At 45.9% G+C, this 23,528-nt stretch overlaps 1 protein-coding gene across 14 annotated transcripts in view; it reads right to left on the reverse strand.

Annotated features, from left to right (window-relative positions):
• Nucleotides 1-23,528, reverse strand: part of map2 (microtubule-associated protein 2) — a 136,448-nt gene that overhangs the window by 74,070 nt on the left and 38,850 nt on the right. For all 14 annotated transcript variants that reach the window (XM_045707555.1, XM_045707553.1, XM_045707558.1 and 11 more), the window contains exons 2-3: nucleotides 16,800-16,878; nucleotides 7,845-7,985 (exon numbers count right to left, since the gene is read on the reverse strand). The gene's annotated coding sequence lies outside the window, so the exon portion shown is untranslated. The remainder of the gene's footprint in view (nucleotides 1-7,844; nucleotides 7,986-16,799; nucleotides 16,879-23,528) is intronic.

Genomic DNA, 23,528 nt, shown 5'->3' on the forward strand with positions numbered 1-23,528 from the left:
ACAACAAAATCACACAAAAATAATCAATGGAAATCCAATTTATCAACCCATGGAGGTCTGGATTTGGAGTCACACTCAAAATTAAAGTGGAAAACCACACTACAGGCTGATCCAACTTTGATGTAATGTCCTTAACCTGTTGGGGGTAGGGGGCAGTATTTGCACGGCCGGATAAAAAACGTACCCGATTTAATCTGGTTACTACTCCTGCCCAGTAACTAGAATATGCATATAATTATTGGCTTTGGATAGAAAACACCTTAAAGTTTCTAAAACTGTTTGAATGGTATCTGTGAGTATAACAGAACTCATATGGCAGGCAAAAACCTGAGAAGATTCCTTACAGGAAGTGGCCTGTCTGACCATTCCTTGAGCTTCTTGACTCTGTTTATTGAAGACTGAGGATCTTTGCTGTAACGTGACACTTCCTACGGCTCCCATAGGCTCTCAGAAGGCGGGAAAAAGCTGAATGATGTAATTCCAGCCCCAGGCTGAAACACATTAGCGCTTTTGGCAAGTGCTCTATCAGAGGACAATGGGCTGAGGCGCGTGCACGAGTCGACCCCATATTTTTATTTTCTATCGTCTTTGAACCTAAACACAGATTCCCGGTCGGAATATTATCGCTTTTTTACGACAAAAAAGGCATAAAAATTGATTTTAAACAGCGGTTGACATGCTTCGAAGTACGGTAATGGAATATTTAGAAATGTTTTGTCACGAAATGTGTCGTGCGCGTCACCCTTCTTTACCATTCGGATAGTGTCTTGAACGCACGAACAAAACAGAGGATATTTGAACATAACTATGGATTATTTTGAACCAAACCAACATTTGTTATTGAAGTACAAGTCCTGGGAGTGCATTCTGACGAAGACAGCAAAGGTAAAATCCTTTTTCTTATAGTAAATCTGATTTTGGTGAGTGCTAAACTTGGTGGGTGTCTAAATAGCTAGCCCTGTGATGCCGGGCTATCTACTGAGAATATTGCAAAATGTGCTTTCACCGAAAAGCTATTTAAAAATCGGACATAGCGAGTGCATAGAGGAGTTCTGTATCTATAATTCTTAAAATAATTGTTATGTTTTTTGTGAACGTTTATCGTGAGTAATTTAGTAAATTCACCAGAAGTTTGCGGGGGGTATGCTAGTTCTGAACGTCACATGCTAATGTAAAAAGCTGGTTTTGATATAAATATGAACTTGATTGAACAAAACATGCATGTATTGTATAACATAATGTCCTAGGGTTGTCATCTGATGAAGATCATCAAAGGTTAGTGCTGCATTTAGCTGTGGTTTGGGTTTATGTGACATTATATGCTAGCTTGAAAAATGGGTGTCTGATTATTTCTGGCTGGGTACTCTGCTGACATAATCTAATGTTTTGCTTTCGTTGTAAAGCCTTTTTGAAATCGGACAGTGTGGTTAGAGTAACGAGAGTCTTGTCTTTAAAATGGTGTAAAATAGTCATATGTTTGAGAAATTGAAGTAATAGCATTTCTAAGGTATTTGAATAACGCGCCATGGGATTCAACTGGCTGTTGAGTAGGTGGGACGATTTCGTCCCGCCGACCCTAGAGAGGTTAAAACAAGTCAAAATGATGCTCAGTAGTGTGTGTGGCCTCCACGTGCCTATATGACCTCCCTACAACGCCTGGGCATGCTCCTGATGAGGTGGCGGATGGTCTCCTGAGGGATCTCCTCCCAGACCTGGACTAAAGCATCCGCCAACTCCTGGACAATCTGTGGTGCAACGTGGTGTTGGTGGTTGGAGCGAGACATGATGTCCCAGATGTGCTCAATTGGATTCAGGTCTGGGGAACGGGCGGGCCAGTCCATAGCATCAATGCCTTCCTCTTGCAGGAACTGCTGACACACTCCAGCCACATGAGGTCTAGCATTGTCTTGCATTAGGAGGAACCCAGGGCCAACCGCACCAGCATATGGTCTCACAAGGGGTCTGAGGATCTCATCTCGGTACCTAATGGCAGTCAGGCTACCTCTGGCGAGCACATGGAGGGCTGTGCGGCCCCCCAAAGAAATGCCACCCCACACCATGACTGACCCACCGCCAAACGTCCTGCACGGTGTTGGGCTGTAAGCACAACCCCCACCTGTGGACATCGGGCCCTCATACCACCCTCATGGAGTCTGTTTCTGACCGTTTGAGCAGACACATGCACATTTGTGGCCTGCTGGAGGTCATTTTGCAGGGCACTGGCAGTGCTCCTCCTGTAGTGTCCAGTGCGCCTCCATGCTCTGGACACTATGCTGACAGACACAGCAAACCTTCTTGCCACAGCTCGCATTGATGTGCCATCCTGGATGAGCTGCACTACCTGAGCCACTTGTGTGGGTTGTAGACTCCGTCTCATGCTACCACTAGAGTGAAAGCACCGCCAGCATTCAAAAGTGACCAAAACATCAGCCAGGAAGCATAGGAACTGAGAAGTGGTCTGTGGTCACCACCTGCAGAACCACTCCTTTATTGGGGGTGTTGCCTATAATTTCCACCTGTTGTCTATTCCATTTGCACAACAGCATGTGCCATTTATTGTCAATCAGTGTTGCTTCCTAAGTGGACAGTTTGATTTCACAGAAGTGTGATTGACTTGGAGTTACATTGTGTTGTTTAAGTGTTCCCTTTATTTTTTTGAGCAGTATACTAAGTGGACATTGCCTTCCCCTTATCAGTTGAGAGAAGAGCCACAGAAACATATCATACATAGGCATCTCTTTGTTCATGCTTTGCCCTCTATGTTAACCTTAGGATCCACAGTTGGAAGTTTACATACACCTTAGCCAAATACATTTCCACTCAGTTTTTCACAATTGCTGACATTTAATCCTAGTAAAAATGCCCTGTCTTAGGTTAGTTAGGATCACCACTTTATTTTATGAAAGTGAAATGTCAGAATAATAGTTGAGAGAATGATTTATTTCAGCTTTTATTTCTTTCATCAAATTCCCAGTTGGTCAGAAGTTTACATACACTCAATTCGTATTTGGTAGCATTGCCTTTAAATTGTTTAAAATGGGTTAAACGTTTCAGGAAGCCTTCCACAAGCTTCCCAGGTTTGTCGGCCTCCTTGCTCGCACATGCTTTTTCAGTTCTGCCCACAAATTTTCTATAGGGTTGAGGTCAGGGCTTTGTGATGGCCACTCCAATACCTTGACTTTGTTGTCCTTAAGCCATTTTGCCACAACTTTGGAAGTATGCTTGGGGTCATTGTCCATTTGGAAGACCAATTTGCGACCAAGCTTTAACTTCCTGACTGATGTCCTGAGATGTTGCTTCAATATATCCACATAATTATCCCTCCTCATGATGCCATCTATTTTGTGAAGTGCACCAGGCCCTACTGCAGCAAAGCACCCCCATAACATGATGCTGCCACCCCCGTGCTTCACAGTTGGGATGGTGTTCTTCGGCTTGCAAGCCTCCCCCTTTTTCCTCCAAACATAACGATGGTCATTATGGCCAAACAGTTCTATTTTTGATTCATCAGACCAGAGGACATTCCTCCAAAAAGTACGATCTTTGTCCCCGTGTGCAGTTGCAAACCATAGTCTGGCTTTTTTATGGCGGTTTTGGAGCAGTGCCTTCTTCCTTGCTGAGCGGCCTTTCAGGTTATGTTGATATAGGACTCATTTTACTGTGGATATAGATACGTTTGTACCTGTTTCCTCCAGCATCTTCACAAGGTCCTTTGCTGCTGTTCTGGGATTGATTTGCACTTCTGCACAAAAGTATGTTCATCTCTAGGAGACAGAACACGTTTCCTTCCTGAGTGGGATGACAGCTGAATGGTCCCATGGTGTTTATACTTGCGTACTATTGTTTGTACAGACAAATGTGGTACCTTCAGGCATTTGGAAATTGCTCCCAAGGATGAACCAGACTTGTGGAGGTATACAATATTTTGGCTGATTCCTTTTGATTTTCCCATGATGTCAAGCAAAGAGGCACTGAGTTTGAAGGTAGACCTTGAAATACATCCACAGGTACACCTCCAATTGACTCAAATTATGTCAATTAGCCTATCAGAAGCTTCTAAAGCCATGACATCATTTTCTGGAATTTTCCAAGTTGTTTAAAGGCACAGTCAACTTAGTGTACGTAAACGTTTGACCCACTGGACTTGTGATACAGTGAATTATAAGTGAAATAATCTGTCTGTAAACACTTGTTGGAAAAATTACTTATGTCATGCACAAAGTAGATGTCCTAACCGACTAGAACTGTGGTTTGTATACAAGAAATTTATGGAGTGGTTGAAAAACGAGGTTTAATGACTCCAACCTAAGTGTATGTAAACTTCAACTGTATAAAATATTACTGGCCACTATGCACACACAAGTGCGAGTCTGCCGCACACACACATACACACACACACAAACACACAAATGCGAGCGCACAAACGCTAACAAGCGTGAGCGCACATACACTCACTTAAACATTTACACACCGACCCACCCACCCACACACACACACCCACTTTAACATTTACACACACAAAACCACACGAACACACACACACAAACCTACACACATACTCACTTAAACATTTACACCCACATGCGCACGCACGCACGCAGGCAGGCACGCAGGCACTCACAAGCAAGCACAGAGGTTAGCAGCAGCAAATGCCAGCCTGTGCCTGAGCTAGAATAACAAAGAGAGAGTGAGTATATAACGTTTTTTGTTTTGTTTGGGTTTCATGGTCGTGCGTCATGTTCACTTCCTCTGGTGGAGCAGCTCTTCTCTTCGGCCCACTCATGGCTCCTAGCATTGGGAAGGCTACAGAAACAACAGACACTCACACATACACCCACCCACACATAGGCATTTTAAACCATTTCACAGTCTTTCTCTGTTTCTCTCTATCTCTCTCTGTCTGTCTCTCACTGTCTTTCGCTGGTTCTCTCTGTCTCTCTCTGTCTGTCTCTCGCTGTCTCTCTCTGTCTCTCTCCCTGTCTCTAGCTCCATTTTTATGGATTCACAATTATTCTCTTAATTCTTCTTATTATTTTTTCCTTGACATAATCAAATAACTCAAGCATAGATTGGTAATTATTTTTCTAATTTGGCACACAGAAACTAGAGGCCATGAGTAAATTGGTCAAAAAGAATGGCAACGATTGGCCTTTTGGCTATTATAAGGTCCACAAAACACCCTTTGCTATGTAGGCCTAGTTAAATAAAGGTTCAATTAAAATCTTGACTTAGTTTGAGAAAAGCTCAGGGATTGGTTAAGAGATGGCTGAGTTATCGATGAATCCGGAAATCTGATTTTACATGTCCATTTAAATTCCTTTGTAAACCCACTCCACAGAGGCCTATCAACTTAATGAAGCATGTTATGCTTGGCATTGATATCTTAAAAAATAAGGAACCAATTTACTTCTTTGACTATGTAACGCTAATGCTTAAAATAATCATACCAAATATTATTCTCATGGACTAAAAGTCAGATTCACTCCAAATGTGGTGTTTGGACTCAAATTTTGTGCGCAAATTTGTTTACATCACTGTTAGTGAGAATTTCTCCTTTGCCAAGATAATCCATCCATCTGACAGGTGTGGCATACCAAGAAGCTGATTAAACAGCATGATCATTACACAGCTGCACCTTGTGCTGGGGTGGGTGGACAAAGCGACCAGAGGTGGCCTTGAGTTGGAGTGTTGGGTTTGAGCATAGCCTGAAGGTAGGGAGGGGCAGTTCCTCTTGCTGCTCTGTAGGCAAGCACCATGGTCTTGTAGTGGATGTGAGCTTCAACTGGAAGTCAGTAGAGTGTCCGGGTGACATGGGAGAACTTGGGAAGGTTGATAACCAGGCGGGCTGCAGCATTCTGGATAAGTTGCAGGGATTTGATGGCACAAGCGAGAAGCCCAGCCAACAGCGTGTTGCAGTAGTCCAGACAGGAGATGACAAGTGCCTGGATTAGGACCTGTGCCGCTTCCTGTGTGAGGTACGGTCGTACTCTACGGATGTTGAAGAGCATGAAACTGCAGGAGCGAGTCACTGATTTGATGTTTGCAGAGAACGACAGGGTGTTGGCCAGGGTCACACCAAGGTTCTTTGCATTCTGGGAGGGTGACACTGTGGAGTTGGCAATCATGATGGAGAGGTTTTTGAGCAGGCAGGCCTTCCCCAGATGGAAAAGCAGCTCGGTCTGGTGGGCCGACATGCAAGCTGAGATGTCTGCTTGTCATCGGCAAGGACTAGGGATTTTTTTAGGATAAAAATAAATGGAATAGAGCTAAGCACAGGCAAAATCCTAGAGGAAAACCTGGTTCAGTCTGCTTTCCAACAGACACTGGGTGATAAATTAACTTTTCAGCAGGACAATAACCTAAAACACCAGACCAAATATACACTGACTTGAAAATCTATGGTAAGACGTGAAACTGGGTGTCTAGGAATGATCAACAACCAACTTGACAGAGCTTGCAAATATTGTACAATCCATATATGCAAAGCTCTTAGAGACTTACCCAGAAAGACTCACTGCTGTAATCGCTGCCAAAGATGTTAACATTTTTCTTCCACTTAGACATTAGAGTATTTTGTGTAGATCGTTGACACAAAATAAAGGCAATTAAATACATTTTATTCCCACCTTGAAACACAACAAATGTGGAACAAGTAAAGGGGTGTGAATGCTTTCTGTTTGCACTGTATGCAATGTTCATGCTCAAAATCATCTGCAATCATCTCATCCTCATGAACTGTATGTACCTATAGATGCATGTTAGCACATATGCTAATGTTAAAAATAATTTAAAAAATCTTCTTCACATGAACCATAAGTCAGATTGACTCCAGATTTGGTATATAGACTCAATGAATAAGCTTCTAATGAATTTGAGAATGATTAGTTGCTGCATTCAATGTCAGACACGCTACACCACTAGATGGCACCATATCACACCAGGGCTATGACAATAGAACCGATGGACATGGGGCCATGAAATGTGGTAAATAAACTTTATGTACATGTCATTAGAAGCTGTGTGAATATAAGTCACTGCAACCTTAGATGTCTGCACCAGACCAGTTGGTGGCACTATAGATGTCATTGGCACCAGTGTCACCATATGATACAAGAGCAATAAATATTTATCATGTGGACTTTGTCTCGTGCAAATTAATGTTAGATATAAATTATGCAGACAAACAATGTGAAATATTGTGATTACTATATCTGTATTATCACATATTGTTGCCCTATTATGTGGTCTGAATGTAGTAAGAAGTGAATATTTTATCCAGGAAAATTTAAAATCAGAAGTCCATGCCGATTGTGCAATCAGCGTATTACAGCTGTGAAAGTGTATTGTATTTTGGTATGCTAATGTATTTTGGAATGCTAATGTGGAGTGTACCAACTGAGATACAAATCATGTACACAAACAGATTTTCACAAAATTAAGTCCCAGAATTCATTAATCAAATTGAACCCAGAATTAGTAAATTAATTAACATTAGGTCATGACTTTATAAATGATTACCTGCTACATTCAAAGATAACCAACCTACAGCACTAGTCTAAACGTCACTTGCGTCATCCTTGTGGTATTGAGAAATAAACATGGTAATGCTGATTGCACATAAAGGAAGATAGTTCCTACATGATAGAGTGCTTGCTTTGTTATCCAACTGATCTTGCATTCTTTCAGTCAAAATGTGAACCCCGTTCATTGCTGTTTGCAGCTATATTTTTTATTTGTGTTTTCACTATTTTTCTCTCTCTCCCTCAATTAGAGACAGTGGAAAAAGGCAAATCACAATCACGTCGATGGGACATCATTGATCAGCATTGTGAGGCTTGGTTTACCTGGTAAGGCGGTGTGGGACTCCCGGTGGGGTTAGTCAACGTCTGTGCAGACACGTCCTCTATCGTCAGAAGTACAGTACGGGACAGGACAGAGATGACCAAGGAAAGACACAATAACAAGGGACAACTTCCTATTCACACCTGGAAAGAAGAAAGGGTGGATAAGTTTTAGTAAGACTGGGACTAATATACTACAGTACACGAACATACACATTCAGGCAAGGTATAGACAGTCAAGGGTGTACATACAAACAGGGAGAAAGAAGGAGAGAGAGAGCGAACAATGTTCTCATCCAAAAGATTTCCCCTTATTGAGCACAGTCCAAAAACCTTGTGTTTGTTTATTTCATATCTTGGCAAGAGATGTAATCTATTTCCCTCCCAGAAGTTAGAAAGAAAGAAACATTTAATTTTCACATGTATTTGAATATATTAAAGCAAGAAGCCTTGTGGTTACAGCATTGGACTTGTAACCGAAAGGTTGCAAGATCGAATCCCCGAGCTGCCAAGATTAAAATGTGTCATTCTGCCCCTGAACAAGACAGTTAACCCACTGTCCCTAGGCCGTCATTGAAAATAAGAACTTGTTCTTAACTGACTTGCCTAGTTAAATAAAGGTAAAAAAATAAATACTATTTTTTATTTTTATGTATTAAAGTTACTTTCACTTCAGCCAGCCCAGTTCCCTGGTGGCATGTTGTGTTGTGTTGTGTGGGTTGTTGTGTCACGTCCTGACCATAGAAAGCTCTTATTTTCTATGGTAGAGTAGGTCAAGGCATGACTGGGGGTTGATCTAGTTTATTTATTTCTATGTGGGGTTCTAGGTTTGATTTTCTATGTTGGTGATTTGTATGATTCCCAATTAGAGGCAGCTGGTTATCGTTGTCTCTAATTGGGGATCATACTTAAGTAGCTTGTTTTCCACTTGTGGGTTATGGGATATTATTTATGTTTAGTTGGCTGTTAGCACTGCATTGTCGTCACAGTTTGTTTATTCTTTATTTGTTTTGTCTTTGTTTAAGTTTCACTATTAATAAATTATGTGGAATGCTACTCACGCTGTGCTTTGGTCCGTTTCTACAAACGATCGTGACAGAATATCCCATCAACAAAGGACCAAGCAGCGTGCCCAGGCGGTAATGGCATCCTGGTCTTTGGAGGAGCTTAGGGAGAGAATTTCCTGGACTTGGGATAAAATAGTGACAGGAGATAAGAGCCTGCCATGGAAGCAGGCGGAAGCAGCGAAGGAGGTACAGCGACGAAGTCGTGGAGGAAGGCCACAGAAACCAGAATAATTCTTTTGGGGGGGGCACACGGGGTGGTTGGCGGAGCCAGGTTTTGAACCAGAGCCAACTCCTCGTATTCATTGTGGGGAGCGTGTGACCGGTCAGGCACCATGTTTTGCGATGATACGCACGGTGTCTCCAGTGCGCATCTACAGCCTGGTGTGTTCTGTGCCCACTTTCACACTTGCTGTGCGAAAGTGGGTATCTGTCCAGGACGGGTGGTGCCGGCTCAGCGCACCTGGTCTCCAGTGCGCCTCCTCGGTCCAGGATATCCTGCGCCGGCTCTACGCACTGTGTCCCCAGTGCGCCTTCACAGCCCAGTGCGTCCTGTGCTAGCTCCCCGCACTTGCCGTGTGAAGGTGGTTATTTGTCCAGGACGCATTGTGCCAGCTCTACGCTCCAGACCTCCAGTGCGCCTCCACGGTCCAGTATATCCTGTGTCTCCGCCTCGCACTCTCCCTGAAGTGCGTGTTCCCAGTCAGGTATGTCCTGTGCCTGCTCCCCGCACTCGCCCTGAAGTGCGTGTCACCAGTCTGGCGCCACCTGTGCCGGCTCCACGCACTAGGCCTCCAGTGCACATTCCCAGTCCAGTACGTCCTGTGCCTCCCCCTCGCACTCTTCCTAAAGTGCGTGTCCTCAGTCAGGTACGTCCTGTGCCTACTCCCCGCACTCACCCTGATGTCCGTGTTACCAGTCTGGCGCCACCTGTGCCGGCCCCACGCATCAGGTTTCCAGTGCGCCTTCCCGTTATAGAGCTTCAGGCGACGGTCCCCAGTCCAGAGCTTCCGGCAACGGTCCCCAGTCCAGAGCTTCCGGCGACGGTCCCAAGTCCAGAGCTTCCGGCGACGGTCCCCAGTCCAGAGCTTCCGGCGACGGTCCCCAGTCCAGAGCTTCCGGTGACGATCCCCAGTCCAGAGCTTCCGGCGACGGTCCCCAGTCCAGAGCTTCCGGCGACGGTTTCCAGTCTAGAGCTTCCGGCGATATTTAACGGTCCGGAACCTTCTGAGACGGTCCACAGTCCGGAACCTCCTGAGACGGTCCACGGTCCGGAACCTCCTGAGACGGCCCACGGCCCGGAACCTCCTGAGACGGCCCACGGCCCGGAACCTCCTGAGACGGCCCACGGCCCGGAACCTCCTGAGACGGCCCACGGCCCGGAACCTGCTGAGGCGGCCCACGGCCCGGAACCTCCAGAGGCGGCCCACGGTCCGGAACCTCCAGAGACGGCCCACGGTCCGGAACCTCCAGAGACAGCCCACGGTCTGGAACCTCCAGAGATGGTCAACGGTCTGGGACCTCCAGCTTCAAGGCCAGAGTCTTCTTCTGCATTGGTGCCCAATCCAGGCACAGCGTCCAGTCCCGCTCCATGGCCGGAGCCTTCCCATGCGCCGATGCTCAGTTTAAGCACGGTGTCCAGTCCAGCTCCAAGGCCAGAGTCTTCTTCTGCGTTGGTGCCCAGTCCAGGCACAGTGTTCAGCCTGGGTCCATGGTTGGACCCTCAGGATGAGCAGGTTCTTCTGCCCGCACCAGAGCCACCACCAAAGCTGGCAGATCCATGGGATGAGCGGGTTATTCGTCCCGCACCAGAGCCGCCTCTGATGCTGGCGGATCCTCAGGATGAGAGGGTTCTTCGTCCTGCACCAAAGCCGCCACCGACACTAGACACACCCCCAGCCCTCCCTTTTTGTTTCAGGTTTGGGGGGGGGGTACGCACCTTTGGGGGGGTACTGTCACGTCCTGACCATAGAAAGCTGTGGGTTATGGGATATTATTTATGTTTAGTTGCCTGTTAGCAATGCATTGTCGTCACGGTTCGTTTATTCTTTATTTGTTTTGTCTTTGTTTAAGTTTCACTATTAATAAATTATGTGGAACGCTACTCACACTGCGCTTTGGTCCGTTTCTACAAACGATCATGACATGTTGCCTGGTATTGTAGTCAAATTAAATTGTATTTTTCACATACTTCGTAAACAACAGGTGTAGACTAACAGTGAAATGCTGAATTACGGGCCCTTCCCAACAATGCAGAGAGAAAGAGAATAGAGAAATAACAGAAAAGTAATAACATGTAATAATAAATGCACAATGAATAATGATAACGTGGCTATGTACATAAGGTACCAGTACCGAATCGATATGCAGTGGTACGAGGTAGATACAGTATCTACATATAACTAGGAATAAAGTGACTAGGCAATAGGATAGATAACAAACAGTAGCAGCAGTGTATGTGATTAGTAAAAAAAAAGGTTTGCGCAAAAAGGGTCAATGCAGATAGTAAAATAGTAACCAAATAACTACCCGGCCTAACTATTTAGCAGTCTTATGGCTTGGCGGTAGAAGCTGTTCAGGGTCCTGTTGGTTCAGACTTGGTACTGCTTGCCGTACGGCAGCAGAGAAAACAGTTCATGACTTGAGTGGCTGGAGTCTTTGACAATTTTTAGGGCCTTCTTCTGAAGGTCCTGGATGCCAGGGAGCTCGGCCCCGTGATGTACTGGGCCGTGCGCACTCCCCTCTGTTGCGTCTTGCGGTCGGATGACAGGCAGTTGTCATACCAAGCGGTGATGAAGCCAGTCAAGATGCTCTCAATGGTGCTGCTGTAGAACTATTTGAGGATCAGCGGGCCCATGCCAAATCTTTTCAGCCTGCTGAGGGGGAAAAGGCATTGTCGTGCACTCTTCACAACTGTGTTGGTGTGTGTGGACCATGATAAATCTTTAGTGATGTGGATACCGAGGAACGTGAAGCTCTCGATCCACTCCACTGCAGCCCCGTCGATGGGGGCGTGCTCGGCCCTCCGTTTCCTTTAGTCTTGCTTGTCTTGCTGACGTTTAGGGAGAGGTTCTTGTCCTGGCAACTCACTGCCAGGTCTCTGACCTCTTCCCTATAGGCTGTCTCATCGTCGTCAGTGATCAGGCCTACCACCATCGTGTCATCAGCAAAATAAATGATGGTATTGGAGTCGTGAGTGAACAGGGAGTACAGGAGGGGACTAATCACACACCCCTGAGGGGACCCTGTGTTGAGGATTAGCGTGGCAAATATGTTGTTGCCTACCCTTACCCCCTGGGGGCATCCAGTCAGGAAGTCGAGGAACCAGTTGTAGAGGAAGGTGTTCAGTCCCAGAATCCTTAGCTTAGTGATGAGCTTGGAGGGCACTATGGTGTTGAACGCTGAGCTGTAGTCAATGAACAGCATTCTCACATTGGTTTTCCTCTTGTCCAGGTGGGAGAGGGCAGTGTGGAGTGCAATAGAGACTGCGTAATCTGTGTCTTATTAACCCCCCCCCTTTTTATCCAAATCAATTTACATAGGTTTCCCCATTGACAGTGATGGCCCATGAGGGAATCAAATACATAGTGCTTGATAGCACCAGGCTCTAACTCAGTGAGCCATTGGAACCAGAGTGAAGTTAGACAAGTTGCACTGAGTTCATCAACACTAATCCCATCCTATCTGAGAGGCAGCCATCCTATTCTAATCCAGACAGATCTATCTAATCCTAGAGAGCATGGGAGACTGGCCCATCCTCAATCCCATCCCCATCCTCTCCCACGTCACATAGTACACTTCACAAGACGGCTCACTTTCCCTTGAAAAACCCCCACAATTAAATAGAACAAGATCCCCAGAAAGAGAATCCTTACGTTGACAGTCTGTGTTTCTGATTCCAACTGGGCTCATCTCTCTTGCAGTAGGAATACGACAGATGGTTGTTAACATGCACCCAGCATCACCCTGTGAACTGTTGTCTCATCGTCTTTCTCTACTGCAGTGATCTTAAATACGCTACTCTGAGGACAGACTCACAGTCATGCTGTTTGCCTGGTCTTCACGCGCCGTGTGTTTACCTCACACACTCCTCCTCGCTTGCAACCTGAGAGATCATACACCCTGTGTGTTTCAGGCTTTCATGTGAGCAGCTGCCAATACATGCTGCAGTACTGTAGGTAGAGTAGTTTATACAGTGGGGACAACTATTGTATTTTTTTTTACAGGAAATCTCATGAATTTATAATCTCTCTCTTTCCCCCTCTCTCTCCCTTCATCTCTTTCTTTCTCTCTCTCTCTTCTCTGTCCAATCTCTCTTTCCCTCTCCTCTCTCTCTCTCTCTATCCCTCTCTTTCTCCCAAAGAAGAAAAGAGGAATTGATCTTTCACTGCCTTTGAATTGCAAAAGAAAGCTTGTTTGCACTTCCAGACTCCTTGGAGGAAGACTCCAGATATGATGTTGCCTTTGATGACTCCACAACCAGATTAAAAGTTTGGTTTGGATGCTTGTTTACTTGATATAGCTCATTCTAAATGAACACATTAGGTATATTAGTGACAGACATTAGGTGTACAGACATCAAATTGCAAACCTTTCTAGTGACCGTAGCTACTGGAGTAACCCTTCTGCTTCCAAACAATGAGGATTACATACTGTAAGTTCCCTCAAATAACTCCAGATGAGGTTATATTGGAGAACCGCAGTCCAATTCACTAGATTCTACATATGGTTATGTTTTTATATGGAAGAGCAAAGGAGTATGACAAATACCAGCAGCATGTCTTTGGGTAGCTTGTATTATAAATCGAGAAAGAGAAAAACACAGCAGATCTATATTACTGAGAGGTAAGCCACGATAGTTAATGATAATGTTCGATTAGTACACATCGTTAATCAGACTCAGCAGGCAGCCTCCCCTAGAGTAGTCTAGCACACACACACACAACACACAACACACAACACACACACACACACACACACACACACACACACACACACACAATGGGATCATACACTGGGATCACACTGTGTAAATAGAGATGTATGTGATGACCCGGTGTGACCTCCTCTACCTCTAGTAAGTCATCTTCACCCCCAGGGCCTCTTTACTTCACACTGCATCAATATAATATCATTATCAACCCACCAGGCCTCCAAGGGATAATTTCATGGGATAATATCACCCCCATCACTATGCCTCCAGCAGAGAGACCACACAGGGTAGGCCTACAGACAGTGAGTAGGTGGAGAAAACACAGTCTACTGTTCGTTCACTGTTTGTTCATTTGCTGATGGAGTAGTGTATTTTAGGGACCACCCCGCCTGTGGATGCCTGACTGCCGAAATTTTCACCCGTTTCTACATGTAGAATCGTTTCGCACAAGGTTTGTTAATTATGGCCGGCACTCTGTTTAGAGGTGCCAAGTACTCTCGGCCGGCAAACACTACCCGTGCGTCCGAGCTTTTAGATGTGTATTAGGCCTAGTACTTCCTTCCCATGACTGTAATTTACTTTCTTCAAGGTGCCGGACCATCAAGCTATGGGTACAGACCAATAACCCATTTTCCTGCTTATCAGTATGGTGAGGGAGAGAAGGGGGAAGGGAGAGAGGGGGGGGGCATATAGAGAAGGAGGGAAAAGGGGAAGGGGAGAATGACAGAGAGAGGGAGGGAGAGGGAGAAATAGGGGAAAGGGAGAGAGAGGGGGGGTATATAGAGAAGGAGGGAAAAGGGGAGAGGGAGAATGACAGAGAGAGGGAGGGAGAGGGAGAATGACAGAGAGAGGGAGGGGGTATATAGAGAAGGAGGGAAAAGGGGAGAGGGAGAATGACAGAGAGAGGGAGGGAGAGGGAGAAATAGGGGGGTATATAGAGAAGGAGGGAAAAGGGGAGAGGGAGAATGACAGAGAGAGGGAGGGAGAGGGAGAATGACAGAGAGAGGGAGGGAGAGGGAGAATGACAGAGGGAGGGAGAGGGAGAATGACAGAGAGAGGGAGGGAGAGGGAGAATGACAGAGAGAGGGAGGGAGAGGGAGAATGACAGAGAGAGGGAGGGAGAGGGAGAAATAGGGGGATACTAAAGGGGGCCTTGTCTAGGACATTACATCATTGCCCCACCTGCTGCTTCTGCTGCAGTGGCTTTTCCGACACAGTAACCAGTTAGCTACCTCTGCTCACACACACACCAATATTTCTGTTTCTACACAGTAACCAGTTAGCTACCTCTGCTCACACATACACCAATATTTCTGTTTCTACACAGTAAATGGTTAGCTCTTTGCTCTCACGGTGTGTGAAGAGTTTGTATAGAGAACCATTAGAGCACAGTGACAAACGAGGTGACAAAGGCAATATGACAAATAGAAGACCATCAGCAAAGACTTGGCTCTCCTGAGAACAACACCAGGCTTTGCATGGCAATACTTTTACACTGAGTCAATGTGCTGGAGAACATAGTAGGATATAGTCAACCATTTGATGTATAAATATATATAGAAACACATCGAGAACATTTTGGGAGGTTTCAGCTGACACACACGTACACACAGCCACATGCGCACACACATTGTAACATTTAATCCTTGGTTTGCCAGATAGTCAAACTGAAAGACAGCTTCAGAGGGTCTAATTGCTGTCTTGTTTCAGCTAACACACACACACACACACACACACACACACACACACACACACACACACACACACACACACACACACACACACACACACACACACACACACACACACACACACACACACACACACGTTCTGAGCTGGGGGGTGTGGCCCACTCTCTCTTTAGGTCCAATCCACTCCCCATTGATTGGTTCTGCGTGTGCCTGCCTCTATGCTGCTTCAGAGGGGGGCTGGGTGACAGAGGAAAGAGGCTAAATGAATAGGAAAAGGTTCATCAGAAATGTCACTGCTGATTTCACTCATGGGAGGGATGGATGGAGCGAGAGAGGGAGGGACAAAGACAGGGACAGGGACAGGGACAGAGACAGAGACAGAGACAGAGACAGAGAGAGAGAGAGAGAGAGAGAGAGAGAAATGCCTAATCGATACTCAGTGCTCAGGCATTTTGTGTGCGACGGGGATGAAGGACATATTAGCAGAAGTGAAATCTGCCTGAATGTCAACAACCACCAGGAACAGTTCAACATGAAGGGAGCTGTTACAAAATATCTAACGAGAAGACTAAGGCTACATCTGAAATGGCACCCTAATCCCTACATAGTGCACTCCTTTCGACCGTGACCTAAATAAGTAGTGCACAAAAACACACACCTGCAGCGAACCAGAAGACAAAGAAATGATCCACCTGCTCAGTCTGATCTGAACCTAGAGGGAGTCGTGTGTGTTCGGTCCTCCAGCATACACCAACGAGAGAGACTCCTGGCTGCACCTGGGTTGTGTGCATCTAGACAGTCTCACTCACTGTCGTTTTGGCACAGACCGTGTGTGTCTCCCTCCCAACACACACACACTCAAAAGGCCCTCTCAATGGCAAAACATAAAACATAGAAACAGTATGCTGCTGTGATATACCATACCTCCTTTGGCTACAACTACATGATCCTCAATAATTATGCCAAACACAAACATTGAAACAGAAGGCAGTAAATGAGAGGGTGTGAGAAAGAACGAGGGAGACATAGATTGATGAGAGGGCTTGAGAATGAGCATCAGCAGACGGAGAGAGATTGATGAGAAAGGAGAGCAGCAATATGCCAGTGCTTCCTGTAGCTGTCACAGCTAGCTCGGTAGCTCCCCTACCGAGAGAGATAGAGATTCTTCATATGCCAGAGAAACAGGCACAGTGACGCAGCATCTTTGCAGCTTCATACATAAGATATATACACAAATATATTACACAGAGGGAGAGAGAGAGAGACTCACCTGGTGAGAGAGGAAGGAGGAGAGGTTAACCGTTTTTCCTTTCAGCACACAGAGGAGAAAAAAAAACACTTCCAAAGACCTAGAGAAAGAGCGAGAGAGAGAGAGAGAGAGAGAAAGAGAGAGGGGTGTCATAATTACAGAAGGATAATACTACCCTGTCCTCTTTGTTTCCTCACAACTGCAGATGGTGCGGTGGCACAGACCAGCCTGGTAACAGGTTAGCAACATCCCACACTGAGAGCAGCCATGCTTTCATCTAAAACACTGTCAAAGACACATTGCCCAAATCTCATGCAGACACACACACACGCCAAAGACACTGCCCACAGCAGGATAGTGACAGCACACAGAGGAGACTGACTAGTAAGGAGGTTGTCCTGGTTCTTGTGTGTGAAGGGGTGAATGATGGCTTTCAGAGCCACTAATCATCCCTGTACCCACTGAACACAGAGACAGCCCCAGTCAGGCCACAGCAAGGTTCATATAACCAGACCCTAACAAGGCCCCAGGACACCAGGACATCCATCCCCTTAGTTAGGGACAACCCACGTGCACCGGCCACAGACACCCAATTAGTGTCTTCAGATGGGTATGCTCCCTCTAAGCAGGGGATGCTCTGCTCCATGTGTGTCCATGTGAGGGTGTATCATGTGAATGAGAGGGGCTACCGGAGGCTATAATCAAGTAAAGGTCAGAATATAATGTATGTAAAAGTATATGAATGTTGCAAACTGCTCTCCCCCTAGATTTGCCTGACGACTCAAACTGAATTATTTCGCTGCTCTCTGTTCGCTTCGTACTGCCATCGTTGCAGTAATTTGTGGTAACGTCAAAATGAGAGGTGTTGTACAAAAGTCATCAGCGATTGGATCGTCTCTAACCAATCAGAGTATCAAAGCCAATGACACATTTTCCAAACACTGCTTTACCCCACATGTGTTCCGGATCTATCCCAACCCATCGGTTCCCGGGACCAATCAGAGGTACTCAGATCCAGACTCATTGCAGAGAAGAAACTAACATATGTGGGCGTGGCGTGGCGTTTTGGTAGACTAGATGGCTCAAAGGGTCAAAATGGTATCCAAAGATAACGGAGAGTATATGTCAATTAGTCAGATAACGGAAAGTATATGTCAATTAGTCAGATAACGGAGAGTATATGTCAATTAGTCAGATAACGGAGAGTATATGTCAGTTAGTCAGATAACGGAGAGTATATGTCAGTTAGTCAGATAACAGAGAGTATATGTCAATTAGTCAGATAACGGAGAGTATATGTCAATTAGATAACAGAGAGTATATGTCAATTAGTCAGATAACAGAGAGTATATGTCAAACGCCGCTATTCGGATATAACGATGGATTATTTTGGACCAAACCAACATTTGTTATTGAAGTAGCAGTCCTGGGAGTGCATTCTGACGAAGACAACAAAAGGTAATCAAACTTTTGTAATAGTAAATCTGATATTGGTGAGTGCTAAACTTGCCGGGTGTCTAAATAGCTAGCCCGTGATGGCTGGGCTATGTACTTAGAATATTGCAAAATGTGCTTTCACCAAAAAGCTATTTTAAAATCGGACATATCGAGTGCATAGAGGAGTTCTGTATCTATAATTCTTAAAATAATTGTTATGCTTTTTGTGAACGTTTATCGTGAGTAATTTAGTAAATTGTTAGTGAATTCGCCGGAAGTTTGCGGGGGTATGCTAGTTCTGAACGTCACATGCTAATGTAAAAAGCTGGTTTTTGATATAAATATGAACTTGATTGAACAAAACATGCATGTATTGTATAACATAATGTCCTAGGGTTGTCATCTGATGAAGATCATCAAAGGTTAGTGCTGCATTTAGCTGTCTTCTGGGTTTTTGTGACATTATATGCTAGCTTGAAAAATGGGTGTCTGATTATTTCTGGCTTGGTACTCTGCTGACATAATCTAATGTTTTGCTTTCGTTGTAAAGCCTTTTTGAAATCGGACAGTGTGGTTAGATTAACGAGAGTCTTGTCTTTAAATAGCTGTAAAATAGTCATATGTTTGAGAAATTGAAGTAATAGGATTTTTAAGGTATTTGAAAATCGCGCCACTGGATTAGGCTGGCTGTTGCGTAGGTGGGACGAATTCGTCCCGCCTAGCCCAGAGAGGATATGTCAATTAGTCAGATAACAGAGAGTATATGTCAATTAGTCAGATAACGGAGAGTATATGTCAATTAGTCAGTGAGGTGTCCAGTCCAGTCTGTCTGTCCGTCTGTCCAACACTATTAGCAGATTAAGACCAGAGTTGTTAATGAAAGCAGGCTGACCAGTAACTTAATGAACTGCAAGCTGATTGGCTGTGACTCAGTCCAGTTAGGCAGTCCAGGGGCCCCGTAGAGCATGGAGCTCACAAACTGACTGACTGGAGCTGTGTCCCAAATTGCACCCTATTCCTTATATAGTGCACTACTTTTAAACAGGGCTCATATGGCTCACATGGCTCTGGTCAAAAGTAGCGCCCAGCCTGAAGCCTCATTTGCAGCAAAGCAAAGCCTTATTGGTTGAGCAGGATGAGATGTGATGAGATTTGATCAGTCATCGAGTTGAGAGAATCCAGTGAGTCAGATCTGATCCCTTTGATGAAATGGGTTTAAACATGATGAAACTACTGAGATCCAATTGATTATACGACAGGACTCTGAGATGGACTGGGCTAATGAAGGAACACACACACACAGGACTGGGCTAATGAAGGAACACACACACACACAGGACTGGGCTAATGAAGGAGCACACACACACACAGGACTGGGCTAATGAAGGAACACACACACACAGGACTGGGCTAATGAAGGAACACAGACACACAGGACTGGGCTAATGAAGGAACACACACACACACAGGACTGGGCTAATGAAGGAACACACACACACACAGGACTGGGCTAATGAAGGAACACACACACACAGGACTGGGCTAATGAAGGAACACACACACACACACACAGGACTGGGCTAATGAAGGAACACACACACACAGGACTGGGCTAATGAAGGAACACACACACACAGGACTGGGCTAATGAAGGAACACACACACACACACACACAGGACTGGGCTAATGAAGGAACACACACACACAGGACTGGGCTAATGAAGGAACACACACACACAGGACTGGGCTAATGAAGGAACACACACACACAGGACTGGGCTAATGAAGGAACACACACACACAGGACTGGGCTAATGAAGGAGCACACACACACACACAGGACTGGGCTAATGAAGGAACACACACACACAGGACTGGGCTAATGAAGGAACACACACACACAGGACTGGGCTAATGAAGGAACACACACACACAGGACTGGGCTAATGAAGGAACACACACACACACAGGACTGGGCTAATGAAGGAACACACAAACACAGGACTGGGCTAATGAAGGAACACACACACACAGGACTGGGCTAATGAAGGAACACACACACACACAGGACTGGGCTAATGAAGGAACACACACACACAGGACTGGGCTAATGAAGGAACACACACACACACACACACACAGGACTAATGAAGGAGCTCTGTTCTCAAATCTTGCTCTCACTCTCTCTACTCTCTCTCTCTCTCTCTCTCTCTCTCAATTCCTCTGTTGTTCTCCCTTTTATGTTGCTGTTTTAAAGCTGCAATCTACAGTAAGCATTCTTCCATGTATTGTGTGTGTTTATATGATACCAGGGGTCCAAGCTCAACAGTCCGTTTTGACCACGTTCTGGGTCGGATCCGGTCCAAATAGTTCAAAATCTATACATGATAGAGTCATAACCCTTTTTATAATAACTAGAGTCATATCCTCTCTGGGTCAGGATGTGTGAGGTTTACAGTGTTTATAGTAGGTACACAGACAGACTATATACAAAAGAATGTGGATTTCCCTTCAAATTAGTGGATTCGGCTATTTCAGCCACACCCGTTGCTGACAGGTGTACAAATTCGAGCACACAGCCATGCAATCTCCATAGAGAAACATTGGCAGCAGAATGGCATTACTGAAGAGCTCAGTGTCTTTCAATGTGGCACCGTCATAGGATGCCACCTTTCCAACAAGTCAGTTCGTCAGATTTCTTCCCTGCTAGAGCTGCCCCGGTCAACTGTAAGTGCTGTTATTGTGAAGTGGAAATGTCTAGGAGCAACAACACTCAAAAGCTCACAGAATGGGACCGCCGAGTGCTGAAGCACGTAGCACTTAAAAATCGTCTGTCCTCGGTTGCAGCATTCATTACCGAGTTCCAAACTGCCTCTGGAAGCAACGTCAGCACAATAAATTAATGAAAAGGGTTTCCATGGCCGAGCAGCCGCATACAAGCCTAAGACCACCATGTGCAATGCCAAGCATCGACTCTGGAGCAGTGGACATGCGTTCTCTGAAGTGATGAATCACGCTTCACCATCTGGCAGTCCAACGAACCTGGGTTTGGCGGATGCCAGAAGAGCACTACCTGCCCGAATGCATAGTAACAACTGTAAAGTTTGGTGGAGGAGGAATAATGGTCTGGGGCTGTTTTTCATAATTCTGGCTAGGCCCCTTAGTTGCAGTGAAGGGAAATCTTAACGCTACAGCATACAATGACATTGTGTACGATTCTGTGCTTCACTCTCTGTGAAGCACAGAATCGTCCGTTTCCTGTTTCGGCATGATAATGCCACCATGCACAAAGCAAGGTACATACAGAAATGGTTTGTCGAGATCGGTGTTGAAGAACTTGACTGGCCTGCACAGAGCCCTGACCTCAACCCCATCGAACACCTTTGGGATGAATTGGAACCCCGACTGCGAGCCAGGCCTAATCACCCAACATCAGTGCCCGACATCACTAATGCTCTTGTGGCTGAATGGATGCCAGTCCATGCAGTCCCCGTAGAGGCTTTTATAGCAGCAAAGGGGGGACCAACTCCATATTAATGCCCATGATTTTGGAATGAAATGTTCGGCAAGCAGGTGTCCACATACTTTTGGTCATGTAGTGTACATACACACCCCTCCTAGATCAAACATAAAGCGGCTGCCAAAGCCACAGGCATCATCAGAGCAGATAGACCTGAGACATGGGAAGAGACAACATGTCACAGCCGGCCCCGTCATCACAGAACATGAATTGCACCCCATTCCCTATATAGCTGAAGTCAAAAGTAGTGCACTATACAAGGAATAAGGTGCCATCTGGGACGTAGTGTATCAGTATTCGTGGACTAACACTAGTAGACTCAAGGTCTCCTGCAGACCCCCACACACATCCACTGTGGTCAGACAGATCCAAGAACAAAGCTATTCACTATGGTTAGAGTCTCAAGCCTCTTATGGCACTGCACCATACACACAGTCTGGCAGGGGAACACAGATTAAGAGCTAAAAAGGACAGGCAGCAGAGAGAGAGAAGAGCACGGGCCAATAGATGAATAGCAGGCAGTGGAAAGAGGTGAAAGCAGCAGGACCTATAGAGAGCTCCAGTAGTCTCATACCTACACCAAATGGCACCCTATTACTTTTTGAAGAGGCCTATAGGGTTTAGAGTGCCATTTGGAACGCAAGCCGGGTGTAAATTCTCTCAGATTGACTTCCTCAACGGGATATAAACATCACTTTGACAAATTACATTACAGTGTGATACACAGTAGAGCTGAAGAGCTTACACACACACACAGACAGAAGATGATGCTTTTGGCTCGGGTGTCAACAGAAGCTCCTGCCTCCAGCATTATTATTTCCTCTCTCTCTCTCTCTCCCTCCCTCCCTCCCTCCCTCCCTCCCTCCCTCCCTCCCTCCCTCCCTCCCATAGAGGACAGGAAATACCTTCTATGGGAACTATATTTTCCAGGGGCTAATTTTGAACTGGGACCTAAATAAAGAGAGGAGGAAGGAAGTGCAGAAGAGAAGCGCAGCACCTTGGAGAGAGGGAGGAGGGAGGAGTGGGGCAGGGTAGGATAAGAGAGGGAAGAGACAGAGAGGGAGGAGGGAGGAGTGGGGCAGGGTAGGATAAGAGAGGGAAGAGACAGAGAGGGAGGAGGGAGGAGTGGGGCAGGGTAGGATAAGAGAGGGAAGAGACAGAGAGGGAGGAGGGAGGAGTGGGGCAGGGTAGGATAAGAGAGGGAAGAGACAGAGAGGGAGGAGGGAGGAGTGGGGCAGGGTAGGATAAGAGAGGGAAGAGACAGAGAGGGAGGAGGGAGGAGTGGGGCAGGGTAGGATAAGAGAGGGAAGAGACAGAGAGGGAGGAGGGAGGAGTGGGGCAGGGTAGGATAAGAGAGGGAAGAGACCGAGCGGGAGGAGAGGGGAAGGAGGAGAGGGACAGGAGAGGGGGAGGAGGAAGAGGGAAGAAGAGGAACAGAAGAAGGGGGAGAGGAGAAGAGGGAGAGGAGAAGAGGGAGAGGAGAAAAGCGGGAAGAGGGGGAAAGAGAGTGAGAGGAGGAGAGAGTTAGACAGCACAGGAGGATTGGGGAAAGTTAGGGAAAGGAAAAGAGAACAAAGAGGAGCATATGACTATGTTCTCAGAGTCTCAGTCACAGAAATAGGGTGTGTGTGTGTGTGTGTGTGTGTGTGTGTGTGTGTGTGTGTGTGTGTGTGTGTGTGTGTGTGTGTGTGTGTGTTTAGGGCTGTGACGGTCTTAGAATTTGAGGTTATGGTAATTGGCCAGGACATAACTGGTCACCAACATAACCAATCTGACAAATTAAGAAATGTCA

This window comes from Salmo salar, chromosome ssa25 (assembly GCF_905237065.1).
Source record: "Salmo salar chromosome ssa25, Ssal_v3.1, whole genome shotgun sequence".
NCBI classification, from domain to species: Eukaryota; Metazoa; Chordata; class Actinopteri; order Salmoniformes; family Salmonidae; genus Salmo; species Salmo salar.